General features: G+C 41.7%; 1 pseudogene; it reads right to left on the reverse strand.

Moving 5' to 3' along the window:
• Nucleotides 1-1,255: 1,255 nt before the first annotated feature.
• The window catches only part of LOC146785769 (phospholipid scramblase 1-like), a 234,077-nt pseudogene continuing 220,658 nt past the window's right edge, over nucleotides 1,256-14,674 (reverse strand).

A 14,674-nucleotide genomic window follows, 5' to 3' on the forward strand; every position in this document is an offset into this window, starting at 1 on the left:
AAATGTTAATGAAATACTTGATTGCGTGTTTTAATAATTAGAATATTTTTACGTGGTTGAGATCTACTTTTTTGTTGTTTTTATTCTACAGCATTCCCAGTCATTTGGTAATTCAGGGAGATATCCTTAGCATTTTTCGCCACGTTTATGAGAATTAGTTTTTTGTAATTCAAGAAGAATCGTTTCCTTTTTCAGTTTGGATGGAGGTTCCTTTTGGCATTTAAAAGAGGCAGAATATTCACTGCATGGACTTCTCATGTATACTGACTGTTGTATTCATGGAATGTTTTTCTTTGAGTATAATAATTTCAAGTGCTGTGTGAAGTGGCATTAAAGGAATAATGCATAATGTTAGCCTCTATGTTTTTAATGAAATTCAGTTTCCCTTAACATCAAATTTGGGAAATCGCTATTCTCCATCAAAACTGAAATATGTTTTTGGTGCCCGTACAAACAGGAATATGTTTTTTTCTACATGAGGTACATATTAAAGGCATGTCAGCTGTAGCAATAGCAGTCACATTATGTCCTGCACCACTGCAGAAATAGCACTACAGTGCAAAAAAAATCTCAAAAATAGCACCCCAACTTATAGAATATCCGATAACATTGGAAGCATCACAATGACAGGCATATACATTTTTTTACCTTACTACCCTCCCTCACTCCCACCCAGATCATACTTTGCCAGAAATTAGGTGCCAAGGAACGTATTTCATGGGAGGAGACTGCAACTTGCACACCCTCCCAGTGCTGCCATATGCGAGTGCTGCTGTTCCCTAATAACCACCATACTCCAAGTAACATGTTTTGGTTATCCCATGTGCGAAAACCTTTAAGAATGGCCTGAGTGATGTATTGTTATTTTAATGTATATTACATTTTTAAACTATCTGCTTAAGTGCCCTGCTCAAAAATTGACAAGCACTGCCATCATGTGGTAGACTGTAAGAACAAGTGCTGTTGTTGAAATAGAAGTGCCATGCAGAGTGCTAGCAAACAAGGCACAAATTAAGCACTGCTCCCACTCTGTCCACCAACAAATGTAACCACTTGGCATATGTACACTGGTTAAAATCCAGTTCAACAACAAAGCTGATGTGAAATCTATGTATAATTAAGCACACTTAATACTCTGCTTTAAGAAAAATATATATGTTGATTGTTTTATTTAAAACATATGTAAAACATTTTGAGAAGTAAATAACAATCATTTATATTAGCCAGTTCAAACTTTCAATGTGAAGTGTCAAGGTCACAAGTGTCGGTTATTTTCTTGCTGCTGCTCGAAAAACATCAAATCCTGGAAAGAAAAAGACAAAGAAATATTAATTTTGTGGACCTGAAATACAGTTTTAAACATTTGCAGTTAAATACAGTCTATCTTAGCGATCTGATCATTTAGCAGATCACCAGATGTCAGATTAAAGGATTCTTAAATTCAATCATTTCTTTAGCTTTAGGCCATTAAATTGATTTAGCGCCCTTCCTTTAATCCTTGGATCTATCCAGGAAATGAGGATGCTCTATTTGTGGGCTATAGCTACTATCTCAGGCCTGCAAAAGGGAGCATTCCATGGGTACCCGCTCTCAGCTCTTCAGATGCGCTTTGCCTCCTTAAACCTGACGGAGAAAGTGAAGGAATAAAGAGGGGGCAAAAGAGTGCAGCTGAGAAAAACAGATTCAGATAGATTTGGAGCTGCAGTGTTGCAACGTATTCACCCCCTCAACCACTGCGTAATACAACAATAGGGTTAGGACTGGGACTAAAATCCCTTATTGCCTGCACTGGTGGGTATTAAAGGCTGGTGATTTACCTATGCCGCGCTAGGGCCCACATTTTCAGAGTGGGTAATTATCAACCAATATTCACTCAAATACCTGTAAGAGCCTCTTATGCCATCTTGTGACCACACTGCAAATTTGTCTAGCTCATATAGGAAGGTTTAAAGTAGGTACAGAGAAGAGACATCCTGGAGAAATAATTTTTCAGGCAAGCAACGATTTTGCTCTGAACACTGAAAACGGTTAAAGGGAAAGATTTCTTTCAAGATATGTGTCCCAGTCTACTGGGGGTAGATATTTTAGTATTAGCAGTCAAGTGAATTGCACACCAGGAAGTAAAATTAATTTACAATGGGCCTCAGGGTTACTCATTATGTGGAACTCCGCACTTCGTAAAAAATTGAAATTTCTCCGAGGGTTCATCTGTACATCATATTGGCTATCAGCCAAATGTATGAGTTTAGACCTCCGTATGAGTGTTGCGGTGCTAAATTCTAACTGCAAGCCTGAGATTCTGTGATGCCAAAAACAGAATATCTTTCCTCATCTCAGCATCAACATTCTCAGTTGGGAGTTATCAGTTGGAGAGAGAGAGTTCTGAAAGATCCACACTTGTGGAGTAAGTGGTGCAGGCCAAATTCCACCAAATCAAATCAAAAATAATTTTTATTTAGACTCTTGGTCCTTAAACATATGCAGTGTCATTAGATAATTTGAACATATTAAAAGTACAATCCCATGATAAATAGTTATTCCATTTTCCTATCTAATTAATTTTATCCCAAGTAGGACATTTCCATTAACAAATATACTGCCAGTGTACGGTTTTTAATACCGTTTTTTAAAAATATTGGTTGTAAAAACAATTTCAGTGCAGCAAGAATCTTAAAACAATCTAGTAGTATTTAGATATATATAGTATATTTTATAAGTAACCTGAGTAAAAGCATTTGTAGAGTTTAGGCCCGGAGGCAAGATTTCATAAGTACTGCCAGCCTACTCCACTACAGAGGCAGCTTGAATTACTTATGTGATTGTGCAAGGACTGACTCCATAACCTTACAGTTCCTAATTTACCTGGTACTCAGGAAAACATCATACAAGGACACGGTAAATGAATATTGCATCATCAAAAACGGCTCTAGAAACGCATAATCTACCTGACGAAGTGTCACTGGCTAAGTTTAATCGGTTGACTTGACTCGAAAATATCTGCTGCAAAGGACTCTATTTAGTGGACCGAGGAAGAACGAACTGGCCATGCTACAGAAGTATCCTCACATGGATTTTGTTTTTGAAACTCTTGTTTGTAAGGACCAAGAATATCTCGGGTCAAATTTACCCGTTTACATTAAAATGAAAGACCTTAGATTCAGATTGTTCTATATTGCGGTTTATGAATTTGAGGAGGAATGGAATCTAGCCCTAAAAGCAAAGTCTGCTTGTTGATTTTGTGGACTTACAACTGAAACTCTTATACCCCTTTTCTGCATCTGCTCCAAAACTTCCAAATCTAAGAAAATTCTATCTGTGACTGATTTTTAGCAAGGTAAAAAGTAAGATCCACCGTGGAGGCCATTATAACTATTATCTTCGATTCTAAAGGAATATATATTATAAGTCTAACAAAACGTTTAGACTATGCTTATAAAGTGCTAACCTCTTGTGTTTAGTAATTTATATTAATCTATACCTCTAGTACTTTGTAGTCCTTCCTATGAACGCTTAGTGCTCAGAAATACCCAAAGGGGATCCTCTTGAGACAATTTACAAAGCCATGCATTTATCATTTGGTTTACAGTATTCATCAAGAGGCTGCTGGTTGATTAATAAAGGCTAATCATGAATGTCCTTTATCTCAGGGGAAAGTTTGCTCTGTGAGACACATTTCTCAAACACCAGAACTCATGTGTGATGGTGCACTCACCAGCATAGTCAAATACCAGTGGATCCTTTTTGAGAGGGTAGGCAGAGTTATAAGGTCATACTAAAGGCACAAGTGTTACAGTGGCTGTTATCAGAAACCAACCCTGTTATTGTGAGTAGTCTGAGACAAGGCAAACCACAGATCTTGCACATGAAAACCTCAGATATGGTGTACTCTGTTCTGAATCCAATGGGAAGTACTATTGGAAGTCTGTTGCACCATAAGCATATAAACAATTACTCCTTTTAAACCTACTATTAAGAAGCAGGCACCAAGTAGCACCGCTTTTATTTTCACATCAAGGTCCATAGGAAATTGGATCCCGAAGTTGTCAGCATCTGTGACTGCCTCCTTTGCAAAGCCAGTCCACTGCTTGGAAATCCTTCCAACGTCTTGTGACTCGTCAAGAGATTTTACCTGGAAAAAGAAGGAGTAACAAGCATAAAATATGTGCAATTACTGCATACATATGTTAGAGCAGTGATTCACCATAGTGACTTGTGTGTGCCTGGTCCTGGAGCCAACCCCTTGCTCCAGTCACTTGATATGTTCCACTGTGTTAGAAGGGACTAGAGTAATTTTAATTTTAATTGACATCATGCACATTTCTTTAAAAATCACACACTTGTCCTTACTCCCATCACAGACCACCTCATCCTCAGGATTAGTCCAGACCCTACGCATTAGAGAGTGTACTCTAATCAGGTCTTCTAAAAAGGTAAACTCTAATTTGCTATTACATATGACAGTCATGCAACTTGAGGGGACTGACAGAAGTCTTTTCAGACTGGCATTTTCAGATTGAGTTTGCCTGGCCACAGTACTAAAGCCCCATAATCCGGCCCTATAAGTAGCCACTGAAATACATCTGGGATGATTAATCATGCAAAGTTCTGACATTGGCTTTAATCCCAGCTTTGCTGAAAAGGAGAAAAGAACAGTAGTAGCCATAGTGTATTGATCATATCTCCCACTAACCTGCTGTTTCCAGGTGCCAGCAGAATTAACTATTACTCCCAAGCATAAGAAGTTAGATGTACATTTCAACTCAATACCTTTTATACTAAAGTGTTGATTTTAAGTGAACATCTACCCCATGCCCTCCATCAACAGCTATAATTTACTATGGAAGAAGGGGTCAAAAGCACTTGAAAGGTCCACAAAGCCCAAGTAAATTGTGCCCATTTTAGCTATTGTGTATTTCAAGTTTGTTAAGACACTATTTCACAGTGCCTATATCCCTCCAAAATCCATACTGAATATCTGTCAAATAGTGATGATATTCCACCCACTGTTCCAATCGATCCAAAATAGTACTCCCTACCACCTTGACCAGTCCAACCAACAAAGATGTCGAGTCACTACGACTGTGTTTTTTTATAGATTGTACAATTAAGAGTTGAGACCAGGTATTCAGGTTTCCGTTCCACAAGTTGCCTTCAGAACATATGTTATTTGTGGCCCCCAGAAATCCACATTGGCCTTTAAAAGATCTGAAGGGACTCTATTGGGTCTGTAGCATTTGAATTGGGGCATTTATTAATTGTGGAGATTACCTCTTGCAAGGTTGACATAAACATTGCATATTCTTCACTAGAAAGGAAGGGGATTATAGGATTCCCCCTCCTTACTGTGGAAATGTGGATTTTCCTGATCAGTTATGTCCCCTATCTTGGACCCCAACGGTTCTATATGCATGTTACAAGTACATGTATGTTCCCTCCAGTTCCAGTTTCTAAGACGCAAATATATGTGTGTCTACCGTCGACATGTTCTCTGTCAGATCCGCCATCGATGGGCTGGATATTCGATTCCTAAGTATGAAAGGCCACCGACTTTATATGGCTAAGTTACTACATTTTTACAGTTCAGGCAAGTAGGCCCGATTCTGTCCTCAAAGCCTTTCCCTGCTCTCTGTCTCTGACAGCTTCAGCTTGAGCTCGCATCTGTATCCATGAACTTTGTCCTACTCCCTGTGCAGCTAACGGTGCCTGCCTCGGCCAGTTTTCGCCTGCCTGCCAAGAAGCTGTATTTCACCTTCGAATTATCTATTTTGCTCTCCAGCCGATGCATTCCTGTCTAGTGATTTAGGTAAACATTTCCTTCAGCTCACAAGCAAAGGACTCAGCCTTTCCGTCCTCCTGCAAGTGATTCATAGCCCTGTTGCCATGGAAAGTTTTCTGCCTCTCGCATCTCATATAGACACTTAGACGTTTGTGCACGCACACAGTCAGTATAGACTAGATTCTGTCCGAGAGTCCTTCCTTGTGGATAACATAGTTCTCTAAACATAGGATGTTAGATATGATTTGGGATTAGGTTGACTTGACTCCCCAGACTTCTCGTCTCCACATGTAGAGCTAAATGTCAAGTCCCCTTCACCCCCTAGTTGCACGTCACTCACACGTCATGCTGCTGCGCGCGCATCTATGCCAAGTATTATCTTATAGATCCACCTATGTCTGATAATCCTAACCAATCATGTTTCTTTTATTCCTTATTACGCCTAGTTTCGATTACGTACCTGTTATGTCACTTTTCTTATCAAATGTTACGCCTTCTACATTCGTTTCATTGTAATGTACTTATTATAAAAATGCATGTCTGTCAATAAAGTATTGTACTTCACTTCCTGAACCCTCGTGGTGACGGAACCTGAAGGCCGCGACTCGAGTCGGCCATTTTTGATGGAATAAAGCCCATTTAGAAAACCTCTTATCCCACGGATTCTGCCTCTTGTTATTTTGAGCTATTTTACTTTATTTTAAGATTCCGTATGAAATTCAGTCCGGTAAAGAAGATTTTATTTACCACATAATGGCGCCCGAACAGGGACACTTTCTCATCTCACGCGCCGGCGGTGCGTTGCAGGCCCGGTCTCCTGCCACAGCTGGACGGACCATAAACGCGTACCAGCAGGATTTCCTGTAAGCTCCCTCCGGTCAAGCGGGGGCGACTGAGGCTGCGATCAACCCAGACGAGGCGGTGAGAAGTGCGAAGTATCCCGACCAGAGCCTAGCTGAGAGAGCAAGATCCGAGGTATACAGAGGCCCACCAGGTTTCTCGAAATCCCGATGTCCAGAGGGTCCGCTGTCCGCAGTCATCGAGTCCTGTCCATTCTCTGAGGCCTTCCGTTTCAAGGAGCTACTCGGTGAGTACCATCGCCGGGGAGGCGTGTTGACGCGCACATAGGTTGTGCCGGTCAAGACGGATTTGGGTACACAAATCCGGTCTGCACTGTTTAGCAGTGTATATGTACTGTTTAGCAGTATATCAAGTATTCCGAAGTATGCAGTTATTGTCAAGAATTCAGCGTGGTGATTAGTTAGGCAGACTGTCATCATTGTCGGTCATTGTTAAAATATTTAATGTTCAATATTTAAAGTGTTTAAATGTCTTGCATATTGTGGTATGAATGATTGTTTATTGTTCACTGTTCATTATTGTGTTTTTTCGTATTAAGTAAGTTCAAGAGTAAGTATCAGATCAGTTGTCAATATGCCGCTCTTCTCGAAGTTAAGACAGATTACTACCAGAAAAGGGGTGCTTGAAGAAGCAGTTCCTATTCCTCCTAGGGACACTCCAGGGCATTTTATGTACCATAAGCATGGCTTAGATGCCATATTGTTTCTTGATCTATGGGTAGATTATACCAAGGGATTGCCGGAAAGTCAAAGGTGGCCCGCAGCGGGAACCTGGGATGCAGAGTGCATCATGAAAGTAGAGGAAGAGTTATGGAAAAGAAAGGTCAGACAGTCACAGAAAGACGCTGTTGAGTTATGGCGTAAAGAATCTCATAGACGTACAGAAAAAGCACGTAGACAAGAAGAGAGGAGTAAAGAAAGTTCAAGTAAAGTTCAAGAAAATCTATTAATTGAGGAAGGTATCCGAGTGAAATCAGAACAAGTAAATAGACAAAGAAATGCTCTTATGAATGGTATGTATCCCCTTCTAGCCGAAGGACTACCTAAGGCTGCTCCAGAGATGCCAAAAGACTTGCCACCCCCATTATTTCCAATTAAGGTACATCCAAAAGGGCATCCCAGAACCGCCGAAGATGTTTTTCTTTCCTCATATCTAGACGATGCAGCTCCCGAGTATGCTAACGCCACACCACATAGACCGTCTGGCGGAGGGGTTCAACGTCAGGATCAGGTATCTGTACCCGTGCAACAGCAAGTCCCGACGCAAGCGTCGGCAAGCACATCTGTTTCCGCATCTGTCTCCGCAGTCGATTCTACAGGGGTGTCGACGCCCATAGTTGCTGTGTCACGTTCAACAAACCCATTCACACCCGACGCCCCAGATGGGGCCACGGGAGGTGCTAGCAGTACCTTTACACCACCCAGAATAAATAAACTTGTTTTTCAAGAGTCAGCGCATTCTCGTACACCTAAATTCGTAAGTGAACGTACGCTTAAAGAACTCCTTGTAAATTGTAGATATGACCCGGTGGTTGGTAAAGAGGATGAAATGGTCCTGGCATCATTACGTATCAGGCGAGCCGCAGAGTATTTAGCAAGGTTACCAGGAATGACTACGCATCTAGATAACATATATCATTTTGTTCAAACAGGACGAGATCCAGGATGTATTAACAGAGCTATGGAATTCCAGAAAGTAGAGATACAGGGGGAACTGTTACGTTTCCTCATAAACTGTGTGATCAGAAATCAAGACCGTCCGGGGGTAGACCCGAATGCAATGCTTATTCTTACACGATGGAGTCAGAATATATCAGAAGGGAGACACGATAAGCAAAATTGTATAATAGCCATGTGCCGAAAAATCCGTAAAGAAATAGAGCGTATTCATGAAGAGAGATTGGGAACAGACGAGTTTGAGCAAGATGAAGTGTCCGAATCAGGGAATTCCGCAAGACAGCCAGAGACCATAGCCTATGTAGGCAGAGGAAGATCCTGTGAAAATACTAGATGTTTTTCTGATCCCATACACTCTGTATGTCCAAATAATAGCAGAACGTATGCGACGCCTGTAATAAATCTGAAGTCTCCTGAACATTCGTTTCAAGCCGCAGATAAAATACTACGAGAACGAAGGGGTTACCACCTCCTCGATTCCATGGATGAGCAAGAATTAGCCAGATCAGCTGTTCACTGGATTGACAGTCCTGAAAAATACGGTGATGAGACCGTAGCACACACGTTTTTTAATCTCAGTACAGATGAACAACGTTTAGCTGGAATCTATATGATTCAGCAACTCCTCATATTATATAAGAGCCAACATGCTGACCCTGGTCCTTTACCTGATATATTAACGGAACTACTCACAAACAGATGGGGAGGTTCTAGTAACAAGCTAATTAAAGAGATATTAGTGTCACGTAAGCAGTATGTCCTTTTTGTAAGTCCGGATTCTCTCTCGCTGCCCCGCAGAGAAAGAGCGCCGTACTATATGGATAGACAAAATCCCTTACGAGAAGTACACCCAATAAAAGGCGAAGACAATGAGTTTCACCGTGTATTTGTTTACACACCCATATCAAAAATGGAATTATTAGAAATGAAGAAAGTAGTACCTAGTCATGACAAAGACCCAGCGGGTTTCCACCGAGAAATTAAAGACATGTTACTAATGGGAGAGTACACCTTTCCTGATATTATGACGATATTAAAGGTGCTTTTGCCTGCTGGCATTTATGAAAAACTGAAAGAAAAAGAGTGGGAAGTGGGAGACCAAAAGATAGACTGGACAGCATTAGCAGAGGAAGAAAGGGGCCGAACTGCAGGTTCAGGGCTCGGGGATAAAGTTAAACTGTTACCAGGTTTACTAGTACAGGTACTGCCACGTTTATTAACTACAAAAAAGGAAGATTGGGGTGCAATCACAGCCTGCAAACAAAAGCAAGATGAAGACACAAGCGATTATTATGCTCGATTTTAAAAATGTTTTGGTATAAATAGTGGTATAAAAGCAAGTAGTGACTCATATCCACATTTATTTGTGACAAAATTAGTGGAAAATGCATTGCCTCCAGTAAAGAATAGAATATTGAAATTCGAGAGTACCTGGCAAAGTAACACTCCGTCGCAAATGCTACAAATGTTACAGTATCATCACAATAGAATTAGGGATGAACAAGAACACGAGCATAGACGCATGAAGGATACAAAAATGAAAATGCTAGTTTCTCAGACAGTACCAGCAGATGGTCACAAAAAGGGTGTGACACATTCTGGTGATTCTGCAGTTCCTGTAAAAGGAACCTGCCATTACTGTAAACAACTAGGCCATTATGTACACGATTGTCCAGTCCTGAAACGTAATATAGCTACAGGCATTGCAAAGGAGAGACCACGATTAGTTAGACAAGATCAGAATGAACAAGGAGCTATGCAGCATGGACAGTCCATGCCAGTTCAGCAACAGTCCATGCCAGCCTCACAGCAACCCATACAGTTTGTGCCAGCTGCACCACCGTTGCCTGCTACTGCCACACAAACCACAACACGACAAATGTATCAGACTGCACAGTATGAATACCCTGAGTATCAGCGTTACGCATGAACCAGCCTAGAGAGGGAAGTTGACTTACCGCTTATCGAGATTCCTGTAGATCAAGAAGGACCTTATGTACATAGTGAATTATTAGGTCAAGATAGAAAATTCTTACTCGATACAGGGGCAAGTCGAACAACCATAAAACGTAGTGAAGTTCCAGGGGCACCCCTCTCAGGCTCTCAAAATGTTTCCCTTGGTTTTTCGGGAAAACCTATTGTTAATGAAGTATCACAGCCTCTACCACTTACGATAGGACCTTTGACACGAACTACAGATTTATTGCTTACTAAATCATGCCCAGAAAATCTGTTAGGAATTAAAACTCTGAAAGCACTAGGAGCCATAATATGTTGTTCTCCGGAAGGAGTAAGGTTGTTTTTGCGTGATTTTAAAGGTCACTATGTGTCTAGAGACATGGATCCCCGACTACAGACTTTACCAGTACATCTATGGGCACAAGGCCCTACGGATGTTGGCTGCATGAACATTACACCCTATCGAGTCACACTGAAAGCAGGAGTGGTACTACCACGAATGCGACAATACAAGTTACCGCATGATGCTGTAGTGGCTTTGCTGAAAATCATTGATGAGCTGATTGCCCAGGGAGTAGTTGTAGAAACAGACTCCAATGTATGTAATTCACCGATAATTCCGATTCTTAAACAAACTGATCCTACTGCCCCACCAGTGTACCGATTGGTTATTGATTTGCGTGAACTAAACAAGTGTATTGTACCACAATTCCCTGTGGTCCCTGATATATCATCATTGTTGACAGCAATTGATTCCGAAGCAACATTCTTTACTGTAATCGATCTCAAGAATGCCTTTTTCAGCGTCCCAATAGATCCGGAAAGCCAATATTTGTTCGGATTCAGTTTAAATGGGCGCAGCTTTAAATTCTCACGCGCTCCCCAAGGATTCACAGAAAGCCCCAGCATCTACAGCCAAGCACTGAAACGAGAACTTGACAGTATCCACATGCCAGTCAATACTGCACTGCTTCAATATGTCGATGATCTGCTGATCACCGCAAGAAGCGAGCCAGAATGTGAAAAGGCTTCTCTGACAGTTTTACATTTTCTAGCCGACAAGGGGCACAAGGTGTCTCCTTCTAAGCTGCAATTCTGTGTCCAGCGAGTTATTTATCTTGGTCACTCGCTGTCCAAGGAGGGAAGGCAGCTTACACCAGATCGCATCCAGTTAATTGCTAACATGTCAATACCCCAGACACAAAAGGAGGTGCGGGCTTTCATAGGCCTCACTTCATATTGTAGGCAGTGGATCCCTCAGTACGCATTTCTAGCAAAACCACTCATTCAGTTAACCACACAGGAGGCAGCCACATCGACTGTTCTCCCTTGGACTCAGGAACATACACAAGCTTTTGAAAGCCTAAAGGAAGCTTTATGTCAAGCACCTGTTTTAGCAACACCATGTTATAGCAAACATTTTACACTCTTCGTTACAGAACGCGAAGGTACTGCCTTGTCAGTACTCACTCAGGATCAAGCAGGATCACGCAAGCCATGTGCTTATTTTTCCAGTACATTAGATCCCGTAGCTCAGGCTTTGCCTGCATGCCTGAAATCAGTGGCAGCGACAGCTTTAGCAATCAGACAAAGCGATGCCATAGTATTAGGACACCCATTGACAGTACAAGTACCACATGCAGTAGAGGTTCTTGTGAACCGAACACAAACACAACACTTGACCATAGCAAGACTTACCGGTTATGAACTGACATTGTTTCAACCACACATAGAGATCCGACGGTGTAATACATTGAATCCTGCTACACTATTACCTGTAATTGGAACAGACCCACTAGCTCATGATTGTGTTGAAATCATTGAAATAAAGACGAAACCTAGACAAGACTTGACAGACGTTCCATTGTTAGATCCAGACCTGACGTTGTATGTAGACGGATCGTGCATGAGAACAAGTACAGGAGATTTAGTGGCCGCGTATGCAGTCACAACAGACACTAAAGTTATTGAGACAAATTGTATAGATACTTTGTCAGCCCAAGCAGCAGAACTTATTGCTCTAACACAAGCCTGTATTCAAGCCACAAATAAGAAAGTTAATGTATACACTGACTCACGTTATGCATTCGGAGTTGTACACGACTTCGGCGTGCTGTGGCGAGAGAGAGGTTATTTAACCTCCCATGGTGCCCACATTCAGCACGGACCCCTCATTCATGCCTTGTTAGACGCAATACATCTACCCACTGCTATATCGATTATGAAATGTAAAGCACACACGAAGGTTACTGATATCATTTCTCAAGGCAATGATTTAGCTGACAGATCAGCTAAACAGACTGCTCAGAATCGCATATTAGACATGACAAAGCCAATAGTTCAGACACCAACACAGTGTATGACAATTAAGGATCCCGCACTTGACGTAATTGACATACAGACACATGCCACAGCAGAAGAAATAAAGAAGTGGACTGAACTAGGAGGGATCCAGACAGATCAAGGATGGATGACGAAGGAGAAATCTGTATGGTTTCTCCCTGATTCCATGGTTCAAGCCATTATAGCTACAGTTCACAGTCCAGCACATTTAGGAGAGAAGGCTATGCTAGACAGCATTCAGCACATTTGGTTCAACAAACATTTACGAGCAGCAGCTAAACAAAAAGTTCGTACCTGTATGATATGTTGTCAGTTTAATCCAGGAAAGGGTGTTCCCGTAGAGCAGGGTGGATTTCAGCCTCCTGACCATCCTTTTGAAGTCCTCCAGATGGATTATATTCAGATGGAACGTTGTCGAGGATTCAAATATGTTCTCGTAGTTGTCTGCGCTCTCTCCCGTTGGACAGAGGCGTATCCCGTATCAGATTACACTGCCCCGACTACTGCCAAGCAGCTAGTTCGAGAATTCTTCCCACGGTACGGTTTACCACGTGTTGTATATTCAGATAACGGCCAGCCTTTCTCATCCGAATTAATGAAACATGTCTCACTTTTGTTGGGATATCAGTGGAAATTCCACTGTGTCCGACACCCCGAGGCAGCAGGTCTCGTGGAACGACATAATCAACTTTTAAAAATCAGACTGTCTAAAATATGTCAGGAAAAAGGTGTGGACTGGATAGTAGCTTTGCCAGTTGCGCTATTTTACATGAGAATGGTAGCACACTCTCGAACAGGGCTATCCCCTTATGAGGTGATCTTTGGTAGACCACCGAATATGTGGGGGACGCCTATACCCCGTAAAATAACTGATGTTGACTGTAATATGCTGACAGATTACCTGGCTTCCTTGATGTCTGCACTACAATCTTGTCGTTCACAGGTAGTCGCAGCTTTTCCCGACAACACCGAGGTGAAACCTCATGATGTAATTCCCGGTGATTATGTTCTCGTCAGGAATTTTGATCGGAAAACCCAACTGGAGCCAAGGTGGAGGCTTCCTAAGTTGGTCCTGCTGACGACCAGAACAGCTGTGAAGATCGAAGGGAGAAAAGGCTGGGTGCATTCCAGCCATATCAAGAAATTTCATGGACTTCCTCCTGACACAAACAGTACTCCCCGTGTGTCTTCCCCCATTGACTCAAAGCTACCTTTGGCTGAGGCCAGTAGCACTGAACTCTATAAGCAGAAACTCAGGTCCAGATCCAAACTGTCGGACGATTTGATTGTTTAAGTCCTCTCCAAGGTGAAGCGGTTGAATCTGTCCCGACATGTATCCCTTAGGTCTGAATGATGTAGAGTCCAGAATCATAATGAAACGACATGCTTATTGTAAATTACTGCGTAGCCACTGTATTGTGACTTTATTAATTTTGTTTTCCTTGAGTTTTTTAATAGTTACTGCAAGCATATTGTTGCATATGTATTATCCTGTTTCTAAACGTGCTTTCAATATAACTGATGAACATTCTTTTAGTGACCTACCCCCACATGAGTTGTCCTATAGACTTGCGCTGCGCAACAACACCTTCATTAGTATGTTACATCATTCCCATCAGACTAGTAATGCCACCAATTGTTGGGTGTGTGGCCGACTCCCTCCCTATCAGAATAACAAAGGAGTTCTGCCTTTCTTTCCACATCCGTTCACACACAATGGCTCCTGTGGAGCATGGTTTAGTTTATTAAATTCCATAGACCCAGACACAGCAGTTTATCAACAACATTGGATATGGGGAAATCTGAATCTAGTTTTATTCAAAGTCTGTCACCCCAATAAGGAGGGTCACCCCAGTAGAACAGGAACTGATTTAGAAAATGAAGTGTATAAATTAGGTAATTTTACGCCTAATCTTATGATTTTGAATGTCAAATCCGAAGTTGAACTAATTCTGCCCACTATGTCTGTATTTCCAGTTAAGGGTGAATTATGTGTAAGAAAAGTTGGTTCCATACACATGGGCCATAGCCAATGCGTTACTACAGTAGAATATCGTGA

The sequence above is a fragment of the Triturus cristatus genome, chromosome 11 (assembly GCF_964204655.1).
Source record: "Triturus cristatus chromosome 11, aTriCri1.1, whole genome shotgun sequence".
Classification (NCBI taxonomy): domain Eukaryota; kingdom Metazoa; phylum Chordata; class Amphibia; order Caudata; family Salamandridae; genus Triturus; species Triturus cristatus.